This window comes from Rattus norvegicus, chromosome 14 (genome assembly GCF_036323735.1).
Source record: "Rattus norvegicus strain BN/NHsdMcwi chromosome 14, GRCr8, whole genome shotgun sequence".
Classification (NCBI taxonomy): Eukaryota; Metazoa; Chordata; class Mammalia; order Rodentia; family Muridae; genus Rattus; species Rattus norvegicus.
Window position 1 is genome coordinate 104,308,995 of NC_086032.1, and position 12,247 is coordinate 104,321,241.

The 12,247-nt window shown below is 38.6% G+C and overlaps 1 pseudogene; it reads right to left on the reverse strand.

Annotated features, from left to right (window-relative positions):
• Nucleotides 1-7,935: 7,935 nt before the first annotated feature.
• S100a11-ps2 (S100 calcium binding protein A11, pseudogene 2) lies at nucleotides 7,936-10,748 on the reverse strand (annotated as a pseudogene).
• Nucleotides 10,749-12,247: the final 1,499 nt, after the last annotated feature.

The following is a 12,247-nucleotide window of genomic DNA, read 5'->3' on the forward strand; positions in this document are numbered from 1 at the left end:
GCTGTTTTGTAATGCTGAGAGGACAGAAATCCTAAGTCCTTATTTTACATGAACCTTCTGAGCCCACAGGAAATCAAGCAACTTTCCAGAGATCATAGTGCTGAAACTCTTCAGAGTAAAAACTTACCATAATTCTTTCACACAAACAATAATTCTAACAAAAAATCTTTTAAGTTAAAAATATCAGAAATTTTATTTTTAAAAAATTAGAATTTCAAATATAATGAATGAGATAAGTGTAACTACATATCAATATTTATAGCATATATTTCTTATTAAATGGATTGCCAAATAAGGTATATTTTAAGCACAGACGACTGCCATTTGATTAAGGATTATAATCAGATTCAAGGTCAGTGTGCCTCAGACGAATGTCTCTTTTACTTGAAATGTTCTCTGCTGTCCTACTTTCTAAGCACCAAGATAATCCTCTGCTGCTATCCTGGTCCTGAAACACAAATCTATAGGGTTACCTTTGCTTTCAGGCTTTCTTCTTCCACACACACTTGTTTATCATCTTAGGAGCTTACACTGTGTCCAACCTTTGTTAGGGTCACTTCTTCCTGATGAGAATATTGTCAGCTTTATTCCGGTTTCCTAGTCCCTAGTATTCACTTTGTTGCACTTCTTCATAAAGCACACATATAAGCTGCACAAACACTACACACAGTCACTCTGTATGTCTTCTGTGGGCATCTCTTTATGCAAATCTTTAGGGGAGGTTTTCATAATGGTGATTTTTCTGGAATAAGAATGTTCTAAACTTAGAAAGTAGAGAATAAAGGAATTTTAGCTTTATGCATGATTTTTTTTATTTTAGGTTAATACAATGAGATGTAGCCATGTAGCACTACTGAGATAAGACAAACTAAAAAATGGTCTGTGCCTTGTGCAGACTCAGTGGCTCTATCATCCAGAGCTTTGCTGTATCTCTCCAGTATCCTCATGCACTCTGTTTGTTCTTAGCTTCTTCTTCAACATTTGAACTGAATTTTACAGTTAGATCAATCAAAAAATTTGTTACCAATCAACTGATTCCTTATATTCCTATTTCATTTCTTTGAAGTCTCCCCCTATGTAGCCCATGCTGGCATGTAAGTCTTTATGTAGCACATGCTGACAAGAAAGTCAATTCTTTTGCCTCAGATGCCTGTGTGGCTGCCTATTTCTTTTCTATCAACCTGTTCTCTAACACAGAGCAGAAGCGAACTCAAGCAATCCATTCTCCTGTCAAGGTAGGATATTAAGCATGATTTCTTACAGGTTTCTCTTTACTGCTGTCAGAAACAATTCCCTGTGTGCTCCTTCTGCCACATCCTGACCCTTGCTCTGTGCCAACACTTTGTACATCATACCCTTTTCTTTACCTCATCTGCAGTCTCAGACTTTGTGGTTCTCATGTCTACCACACAGCCTCCTAAACCGGAACTCTGATTATACTGGTGATTCTCTCCATCTGCCTTTATCTGCTGTTAAACAGTTGAGCAAGGGACCAATCCAGAAAGATGCTCAAAAGAGTACAAAAGTTGAAAACATTTACATCCATGCTGGAGGTCAACACACATGGAATTACTACATAGAAGGATACTATAGCTACTACATACTATATACACATATACATTATATATAACTCCCTCTGTCTGTCTCTTCTCTTCCTTTCTCCTCTATCTTAAAGTTAGAAATCTTGAGGTAAGGTTGAAATGACTCTGAATCAAGAAAGCCCAATGGAATCACTTGATTCCTTGAGAAAAGGACCTTTGTCAATGGATAAAGATGGGACTGTGGGATAGATGAGAGAGGTGCTGTGGAGGTGGACAAAGAGGAGTTTGTATCTGTTTGGGGCCAAGGTATATGATCTGCTTCCTCATCTCAATATGCTTAACTTTAAAGTCCGATTTGTGAAATTCCTTTTGGCACATAAGAGAACATATTCACAGCTTCTGGCAGGTAAGAAACTGACACTTAAAAAAAACATGTTTTACAGATCATCCCTTGATTTATGCTGAATCAAGTTAGAACTTCTAAATTTAATTGGGGCATTGAAGCAATGCACAGACAAGAGAAACTTCCCTTTGGATATTATTTTGAGCTTTTCTCTGATAAGTTATATTGTATGTATATATCTGTGATATGTTGCTCCCCAGTGATGTGTGGCCATGGCAGTAGACTACCATGCCAAGCAGGCTGTGAAATCATGAAGGAAAGTTCTATGAGGGTCAGTAGATTGGCAGTATTACTTGCATTTCTGACTTAGTGCATTTTCCTAAGGGATGAATTTATGGAAACATAAAGCAATAACATGTGAGAAGTGTTTTTATTCTGTTTAGCAGAAATATTACCTAATAATTGGTACTCAGATTTCTCTAAACATGTTGAGCTATCTATATTGAAACAAAACTAAGTAAAAACAGATAGGAAGCTTGAACACTAATTAACACAGAAATCTGCATATTTATCCTGCAGTTCCCTCTGAATGTAAGATAAGAAAGTGATTTTTGAGGTAAATTTTATGCCACATTAGCAGGAAAATTGTGTCCATTCCTAAACAATGTGATTTCCTTGAAATGCTTTTCTCTCCAATTGATCCCAAAGAATAAGGAAACATACCATACGTGGCATTCTAATCGACAAAGGTTCACCACTTCCCGGCTCTTCTACCTGCTGTGGGAATGGTATGACAGCTTGCAGAGGTAGGATAGCACTATGGGCATGAGAACCTAATACAGCCACCAGAGAAACAAACCATGAGGAAAGGGTTCATCCTGGGTAACATAATTTGTTATAATATATAGGTTATATTAATGTAACATGTTAAAATTCAGTACACACACACACACACACACACACACACACACACACAGGCCTCCACAAATGCACATTTTAAAGGTATCTGTTGCAGAGGCTTGACATTATACCACTGTGAAGGCTACTACTTTTGGTGATCCATACATATGAGGGCAGAGGGAGCTTTTCCCTTTGCTCTCTGAAATTTTGCTGAAATAAACCGACAATAGGCAGATAATAGAAGTGGGCATAACAAATTCATTTGATCATAGTTTTTAGAGACATCAGAGCCTTTGTGCTAAAGAAAGACCCAAAGACCCAGAGTGAACTATTCACTATTATGCTGGGGTTTTATAAAATAGGGAAAACCAGGTGGAAATGGGATTTGACAAAAGAAGTCTGAGAGAATGGGCATAGACTGACTGAGGAGAGACAGTGAGGCCATCTGTTCAGATTTACCCCGACCTTCAGCTATAGTGTTTCTTCCTCACGGCAATGGGGCAGGACCTTTCCAGAATTAAGGTCGCCATTTTCCTATAGCCAGCTGTTACCAAGACAGCCATCAAAAGGTAGAGTCATATTTTTAGATTTATGGAATGGCTTTGGAGAAAAGGTATTCCAACTTCTGTGATCTCCCATGGGGAAGAGGAATTCTGGTTTCAGAATGTTGTCTTGGGAGAGATTGTGGCATGGGGACAGGGGAACAAGGAAAGGTCAGAAAGTAACTTTGCTTCTGAGGCCTTCAGTCTGAGGTATTGTTTGCTGAGCCTCAACTTCCTAGAGCTTGAAGTCTGCAGGGAAGTTGGGGTCAAGAAGGAAAGATGTAAAGTCAGGGAGAGCAAGAACTAACTGGAAGTCACAATCTGGAGCTGTGGTAACTCATCATCTGATGGTGATGGTATGCTGTCCATGGGGGACATTGTCATTATTTGTTATCTGGGCTGAGATTAGGAGATGACAATCAACAGATGAATGGAGGGCAGAGGTATATACCTGGCTACTGCTCCATAGCAGTATTCTTTGAGCTCTCTAATCACTGGCTACTGTTTAGCTTCTGATATCTAAATCTTACATGAGAATATCTTTCACTGCCTACTCTGTCAACAAAAGAGTTTTTAAACCACAATTCTATTTGGCCATGTTGATACACTACAAAACTGCTACAATGTACTACCTGTCACCTTAGCATATTGAATTATACTTACTCACCAGATAAAAATAATAATGAATTTATATCTACTTGAAAATTCTACATGTGACAAAAACACCAAGCTTTTTTTACTGAAGGTAATAAGAAGTTTTTATGTTTGTCTGTAGATAACTCTTTGCCTAGTTCACAGGCTGGAAAAATGTGTCATACAAGCTAAAGTCACATGATAACCTGTCTTTTTATATTTTGTGGTCTGAGAGTTTTGTTTCTAAATATTTTATAGTAATATAAAATGCATATATACTTTTTAAAACAGATTAACAAGTCCACCTGTTGGTATTTACATTCTCCTTTGTTTTTCTGTGATGCCAATATTGAGATTTAAATTACCTACTATTCACATACTCTGCATTTTATAGGAAAGGCATGAATGGGAAGAAATAAAAATTCTTGGTCAGTCTGAATAAAAACATATTCATACCAAAACATATAAGAGGAATGATTTGGAATGTTAAACTTGTATGAGGCACTTCTGAATTTTTAATAACACACACACACACACACACACACACACATACAATGTGATGATTAATAGTGTCTCTCAGCTTTACAGGATCTAGAATAACCTAGAAAACCAACCTTTGTGCATGTCTGTGAGGTCTATGTAGGTTAGGTTAATTTAAATGTGATGATCTACCCTAAATATGGGTGGTCCCATTTCAAAATGGAGAAATAGTTGAGTCCCAGCATTCATGGCTCTAAGTTCTGGGTACAAAGCTTGACACTACAGTTTGCTGTAGCTTTCTCACAATGATCGACAGTACCCTCAAACAATGAACCAAATCCTCACATTGCCTTTGTCTGATATTTTGCTATATTAATGAGAAAAGTAAATACACACACACACACACACACACACACACACACACATGAACTCACATGACCCACACTATGCAAAATATATTTTTTTGGTTCTTTTTTTCGGAGCTGGGGACCGAACCCAGGGCCTTGCGCTTCCTAGGCAAGCGCTCTACCACTGAGCTAAATCCCCAACCCCACAAAATATATTTTTTAAAACTGTAATAAACCGTTCTCATTTCTACAACTGGTTACTTGGTCATAGTGTTTATAATGCCTCCCCTAACAACATTTATTATTTACACCCAACACTATACCTTATTGCTTTTTCCCCTTCCACCCAAAAAAAACTTGTCCCTGTCTGTTGGTGAAACCATTCTTTATTCTTGAAAGGTCTGAGCTGTGAATAGTTCTGTCCAAATGGAGTTGTTGTAGCTTTCCATTTTTCTTAATTACAAATACAGAAATTATGACATAAGATCTCTTGACTTCCAAGAGATCTTCTCTTTATTTCTCCTAGTTCATTGTTACTAAATACCCACTGGTGGTCAATACCAATTACCTCAGTTTATCACTTCCTGGTGATTTATAAGGATATAAGTTAGACTGATGGCCAACAAGGAGGCCATCTCAATGTCCCATCTAATGACATCATTATTATGTTACCAGATGCAAGCTATCCCTTGTTTGACAGTGAAATCTCAAGTCCAGGTGAAATCCAAACTATAGAAAGAAGAAGCAATACTTCAGCTTGAAGATCTCTGGACCAATAAAGAAAGAAGCCACTATCAGTTTTTGAGTTCCAGACTTACAATTTTTGGTTGTTGCAGAAGTGTGCCAGGTATTAGACAATCATCATATCCTGGAGATGCTGCGTCAGCCTCATGTGGTCTTTCTACACATCTGGCAGCAAAAATGAGTCTTCAAAATTTGTTCAATCCTTCAATCAACCCATTGTTTCAGAATGACAGAAATATGGCAAATAGAAATGTCCTACCAGCCTCCCACCCCCGTGTTGGTGTCTGTTCTTAGTAGATCAGGCATTCTTGAGTGGCTGTACCCAAGTCGACCACGATGAGAAAGTTCATGCTGTTACATGTATATCACACCTTTATTCTTGTTCTTAGTGAACATACCATGCATTCTTAGAAATGACTGGAGAAGGCTGATTGGCATATGCATTTTACAATCATCGGAACTATCTAATGACTCAAAATTCTCCTATTATTCTGAAGTCCTTCTTTGCAGAACATCTACATGAAACAAGTATCTTCATTTTCTACCTATCAAAAGAGGTCTATAGATACTGTGCCATGATTTGACTTTCTCCATTGAAACTTAATTCCTATTGCTCCACCAAATCCTTAACATAGGTGGGGAGTTGGAAGATATCTATAATCCTGGAAACATACTTTTCCAGGTAATAGGAACAATTAAAAAACACTGCTCAGAAAGCCACCACTCAGAGATTTCCCTCTGCTACTGTTTTCTCAGAGTGAAGTCTAGGTAACTCACCTATTAACTGTGATTGTGTGAGAACCTTGAAGAATATATTTTAGACCAAGCTCAATTGCTTCATTCCTCAATCACCTAGCCATGGGAAACTCTATGTGCAGTGTTAAAAAGTTAATTGGAAGAAAGACCATAGCATATGCCTGAATCTAATCTTGGAAGTGACACTTATCATTTGTGTCATGTTCCATTGGCCATATAGACAGAGCATGGGATAATATGGAAGAAGAGTGTACAAGGAATGGATCCTAGGAAGCAAGGACAATTCAACTTGATCAATAAAGAAAAGACAGGGTTGGGCCTAGACTCAATTACCAGAGTATTAAGTGTGAGATATAGTAAAATAATTGAAAGTTGTATTAAAATAACCGAAAAAGAGAGATTGTAGACACAACTTAATGTTCAGCCACACACAACGGCTTATTTGGGGAACTGAAGGCAGGCACTATATAATTCTTAGTGATATTTAAGCTTTGATGGTGTTCTCACTCCCTTTGTCAGACTTCCTGTCTGCATCTTCTTTGATAGGATGCTAGCTCCTGATGATTTGCTTCTCCAGCGCAATCACTAACTTAGCCAGAGTCACAGTACCCTGACATTGTCAGTACACTATTAACACTTTCCCAAACTCGCCCATCTGCAGACGCAATCTCTATTTTCTGTGTGGAGGATTAAAGCCAGTGCCTTGCTTGTAATGAGCCAGTGCTTACTGCTGAGTTATAGGGCCACGCTCTATTTATTTTGATACATGGTCACACTAAATTGTCCAGACCGGTCTTCAACTTACTCTGTAACCACAACGACCTTGAATTTATGACCCTCCTGCCTCAGCCTTCTAAGTAGCTAGAGTTATGGGCTATGCCACCTACTCCAGCTATAACCCAGTCTTAAAGTAATTCAACAGGAAATAGTTCCAGCTTGAAATAAAATTATTTTGTTGTGGAAATCCCTCAATTTCTTATATTAGTTGAAAATACCCTCTCACAAAGTCTGTTTTGAAAACTAAAGCACACTGTCATGGCTTAGGTCTCTCTTCCTTTATCCCACACAGTTTTGGCAACTCCATCTGAACTAACACCGTGTGGGACTCCAGACAGTGATTTAGTCAAGTCTTGCTGAAAGAAATGGTAGTAGTGGAGTGAAAAGGGCAGTAGATAGAGATACTTCCAATGATAACCAGGGGGAAATGTTAGCAGGTTAAGATGAAGAAAAGATAAACAGGTTGAGATTCATAAAGATGGGGGTGTGGTTCTTCAGGTGTCAGAATCAAGAGGGTGTAAATGGGGAACAAGGTGAACAGCAAAGCAATATAGATAGATTTGAGCTGGGTTGAGTAAAAGCAGGTCAGACACATGAAGTTACACCAGGACTGAGGTTAATGTGAAAGGCTAGCATTTTTAGGAATTTATTTTTATTTACTTTTTTGTAAGTTGTTGGTGAATATCTATGAAAACAAACCCATAAGCTCTGATGGTAAATACAGAATAAATAAAGAAAGCCAGTTGTATGATTCCTAACATTCTAACTCCTTTATATTATTTTCCCTCTAATTCTTTTTTATTCCTTAAAAAAAGACATTGTTTCATTTCTGCGAGCAGGCATGGATGCATGAGAAGGTGATGATTTGGTGGCTAGAAAAGAAAGGAGAGGGTTATATAATGCTTCTTGGAAGTCTGGAGGAAGTACTCATGGCACGCTATAGCTGAGCCAAAAAAAGGGTTAAGAAACTCTTGGCAATCTAGCTGTGATTACTGTTAAAGTCCAGTTCCATCATGCAGGAAAGGACACCAAGGTCCTTTTGGTTGTTCGTGAAGGCAGCATGCTCTGTGTTTGTGAAGGGAAGGAACTCAGTTTTCAAGAGTTGACAGCTGTTCTATTCCCATCCTACCCTTCCCACTGTACTTTTGGAAAACAGCAATCAGGGACCATATGCATCACTCAGTCTTTGTAGGACTGGACACCTTTGCCAAGCTGAGAAGCGAGGCCCGGCTAGGACTTCAGTGGATGGGACAGGAGTTCCCTGTAATTAAAGTTGGGTACATGTCCATAACGGGTATTGGTCTAAGTGAGTATAAACATGACCATGCACCATATCTTAAAACCAGGATATTCCTCTTTCCAAACAGCTCTCATCTTTTGATGTACTACACTATTCCTTACTTCACTGAGTCTTGCTGGTACACTGGATCCAATAGATTGCATTTTTGTCATGAGCTCTTAGGATCCTTCATGCTATTTTTTTAATAAACAGGGCATAAACACTTTATCTTTTTACTTGTTTATTTATTTGTTTGTTGGCTTTTCAAGACAGGGTTTCTCTGTGTAGCCCTAGATGTCCTGGAACTTTCTCTGTAGACCAGATTGGCCTCAAACTCACAGAGATTTGCCCAATTCTGCTGCATAAAAATGGTTTATATTGAAGTTGCTTTTAAGTTTATCTTAGCTAATACATAAAACAAAAAATTATGCAAAATACTGGGTTCTTTGTAATAGTTGAATACATGTCCATAATGGGTATTGGTCTAAGTGGGTATAAACATGGCCATGTACCATAGCTACCATATCATTTCAAATGATGAAAACTTTGAAAGTCCTCTCAGAACATTATTACCTGGAGTGACTGTACTAAGCAATCAAGACTTCTTGCTTTGTGAAAATACAACTTATTACCCATTCGTCCGCTATTTCCCATCCCTCCCCTTCCACTGTAAAATTCTTTGATATCAACTACAAACAGCATTATATACCTTTATACTGTTAGAGTATAAACACGTTAAGAACAGTGAAGACACATTGTGTGTATCAGAGTATATGGACTTTAATATGGTGATACAGGAAAGTTAAAAACACTGTACAAGTGGGAGCCATATAGTATCTCGTAGGTTTCAATGTACCTGGAGTCTTTTCACTGTGAAGTCCTATGCATGCATTCCTGTTGGCACTCAATATCCTCTATCCCAGTGTCTAGCACTTAAGAATGTATCCTGCAGGGTGCATGACTCCACTGGACCTTCATAAGTTTGTTTAATATACCATATTAACTTAGATGAAACCTGTGTGTCCATACTCTCAATGTGTGATTTTACCATGCCTGGGCTCCTCAGTGTTAGAATTTCTAACTTTCTATTACCCTTTGTTTGGAAGAAAACACATACTAAAACACACACACACACACACACACACACACACACACACACACACATACACACACGCAAGTGCATTTGCATACACACAAGTTTAGCTTGACTGCAGGAAGCCATCAAGGATAAGATTAATAAATGTCTATATAAATTGATACTATGTCATTGGGATGGATGTGATACAAGATTCTTTATTTACCAGTTGATATGTTTTCCTACAGAAAATTTCTTCCATTGTTTGCCTCTATGAGCAAATTTTGTGGAATAAGGTCTTCCCAATGCTTATTTTTTTTATCTTCCCTGCTTTATTTATTTACCATAGTAAGTTACCCCAAGATGAGTAGAAATGAGGTAAGCTATTTTGAAATAGAGCATTTTATGGTTGGAACAATTATCACGGTTTTATAAAAAAAAAAGTTTAGATTAAAGCCTAGCATGTCTATAATGAGTATTTGCTTTTTTTTTTTTTTTTTTTTTTTTGGTTCTTTTTTTCGGAGCTGGGGACCGAACCCAGGGCCTTGCGCTTCCTAGGTAAGCGCTCTACCACTGAGCTAAATCCCCAGCCCCGAGTATTTGCTTTTTAAGCCCTCAGAAGCAACATTTAAATTTTGTGTGATGAAATGCATCATCCTTGTTGCAATGCTTACCTTCTTTCCTAAAGGAAACTCTGAAATGAACTTTCACAGTAGAACATTTCAAAGTCTTAACATTTGTTATAGACATAAGATGGGCAGTGCAAACAGTAATAAGTAATAGAGTTTTTAAAAAATCTCCACAGTACTATTTAAACTCTCCATCTTGGCCTTGATTTGAAGGCCTTATTTTCAGCTAATGCTCATGATTCTTATTTTTTGAGAAATCAAAATAGAAGGAATTCACCTGCTTGCATTGAGCAAACTCCAAGTTCGCCTACATCTAAATTCGCATGAATATCTTGCCCTCTCCATTACCACAGGAGATGGGGGCGGTGTAGACTCAGGCCTTCTTAGAGCTTATCTCCTCATCTTCTATTTAGTTACATCTGTAGGTGTCCCCACCTGATTATCATCATCCCTTTCATTGGCTCTGAAGAATTATTCCTTCAACTTGCCTTTCATTCCACCTAAGTTCCTATCCCTTCACTTAGATTCAGTGGGACTTCGTCCCGTAAGACAATTTGTGTGCACTGTATCTGATTCGTCTCCTTTTCTCCCCTTACGAGCCTTCTGCTGTGAAGTTTTGATCTTACTTCTCAGACCCAGAGCTCCAAAATCACTCTCTCCTCCTGGCTCACTAAGTTCCCGTAGCTTGCTGTTGCCACTCATGCCCGTGCTTCCAAATTCTTGTGGTTGGCGAGGGTGCACTCTTGGACACCATACTGTGCCACCGTACCTTGCTCTGGAACCCAGTTGAGTCGCCCAGTTGAGGGAAAACCCCACACAATCATACTTTAGAATCAACGGGTAACACAATAGTTGGGTGCAGAACCTAGCATCCTAGTTTTGTAAACTGATCTATGTTAAAAATCCTCTGTTGGTGATTCCTAGATGATCTACCACACAAAACATCAGCCTCTGGCTTCCTACATTCTGTCTGCCTCCCTGGCTCTCTGCAATCCAAAAGGGCCTTGCCCTTTCTCCTGCCTTCCCTCTGTCCCCTTTGCCCTCCCGCTCCCCTTATTTTATAAGGGTGTTCCCCTCCCCATCCACACCCATTTCCCTACACTGGGGGTCCAATGTTGGCAGGAACAAGGGCTTCTCTTTCCTTTAGTGCCCAACAAGGCCATCCTCTGCTACATATGCAGCTGCAGCCATGGGTCAGTCCATGTATAGTCTTTGGGTAGTGGTTTAGTCCCTGGGAGCTCTTGTTGGTTGGCATTGTTGTTCTTATGGGGTTGCAAGCTCCTTCAGCTCTTTCAATCCTTTCTCTATTAAGGGAAAATTCTACCACATTTAACCTTTTCTGTCAAAAACAAAACAAAACAAAAAGAAAAAAAGAAAACTTTCTCTCTCAAATATAAATTGAGCACAACTATTAGCATTTTGTAATTTATAATGTATAACACACTCTGTTATCTATCCGAACTTAAAACAGGATTATAATCCCATATACGTTATGTCCTGGTTTAGCTTGTATATTATCTGTAAACTATCTTCTCAAATATGTTCTCCCAATGCTAAATAGCCTAGGTTGGCTATGACATTAACTAGTCTTCAACCCCATCAGAAATTCAAGAATAGCTAATATTATTTGAAAATAGAAGAAGCCTAACACAGCCTAACACAGCCAGAACTGAGACAGAATTTAGAGACAGCTGCCTATCTGCATAGTCCCTGTTGGAGCACCAGTCTTCAGCCTTCTGGCCCAGGATCATCTGACAGACCTTTGAAACAGGAAATATTAAGGACTAGCTTATTCTGTCTCAGCAGAACTAAGCTGTCCTATCCTGTAACTTGTGTCCTCTCATGAACAGTATAAGTCTGTAGAAGAAGCAGGCAATTTCTGCTCAATGGCTACCTTATCACAATGTACAACCTCACCTGGAGGTAAGGATGCTCAGTTTTTTCTTTGAATCCACAAATGGGGCGTTGGTAGGAGCAGATGTGTCTCAACAAAGAGTGAATAAATAACATTAAATGTCACATCCTGTGGATTTCTGACGTTTTTGAAAACTATATCTATGTAAAGCAATCTGGACTGTTGTCCATTAACTACTCTCAGCTATTTCTAAATAAAATATCTTGCAACCACCCTAGCAATTCAGAGCCAAGAATTTGCTATCTAACTTTTAACTCTTGCATAATCATTTCAGATCAATTTGTAA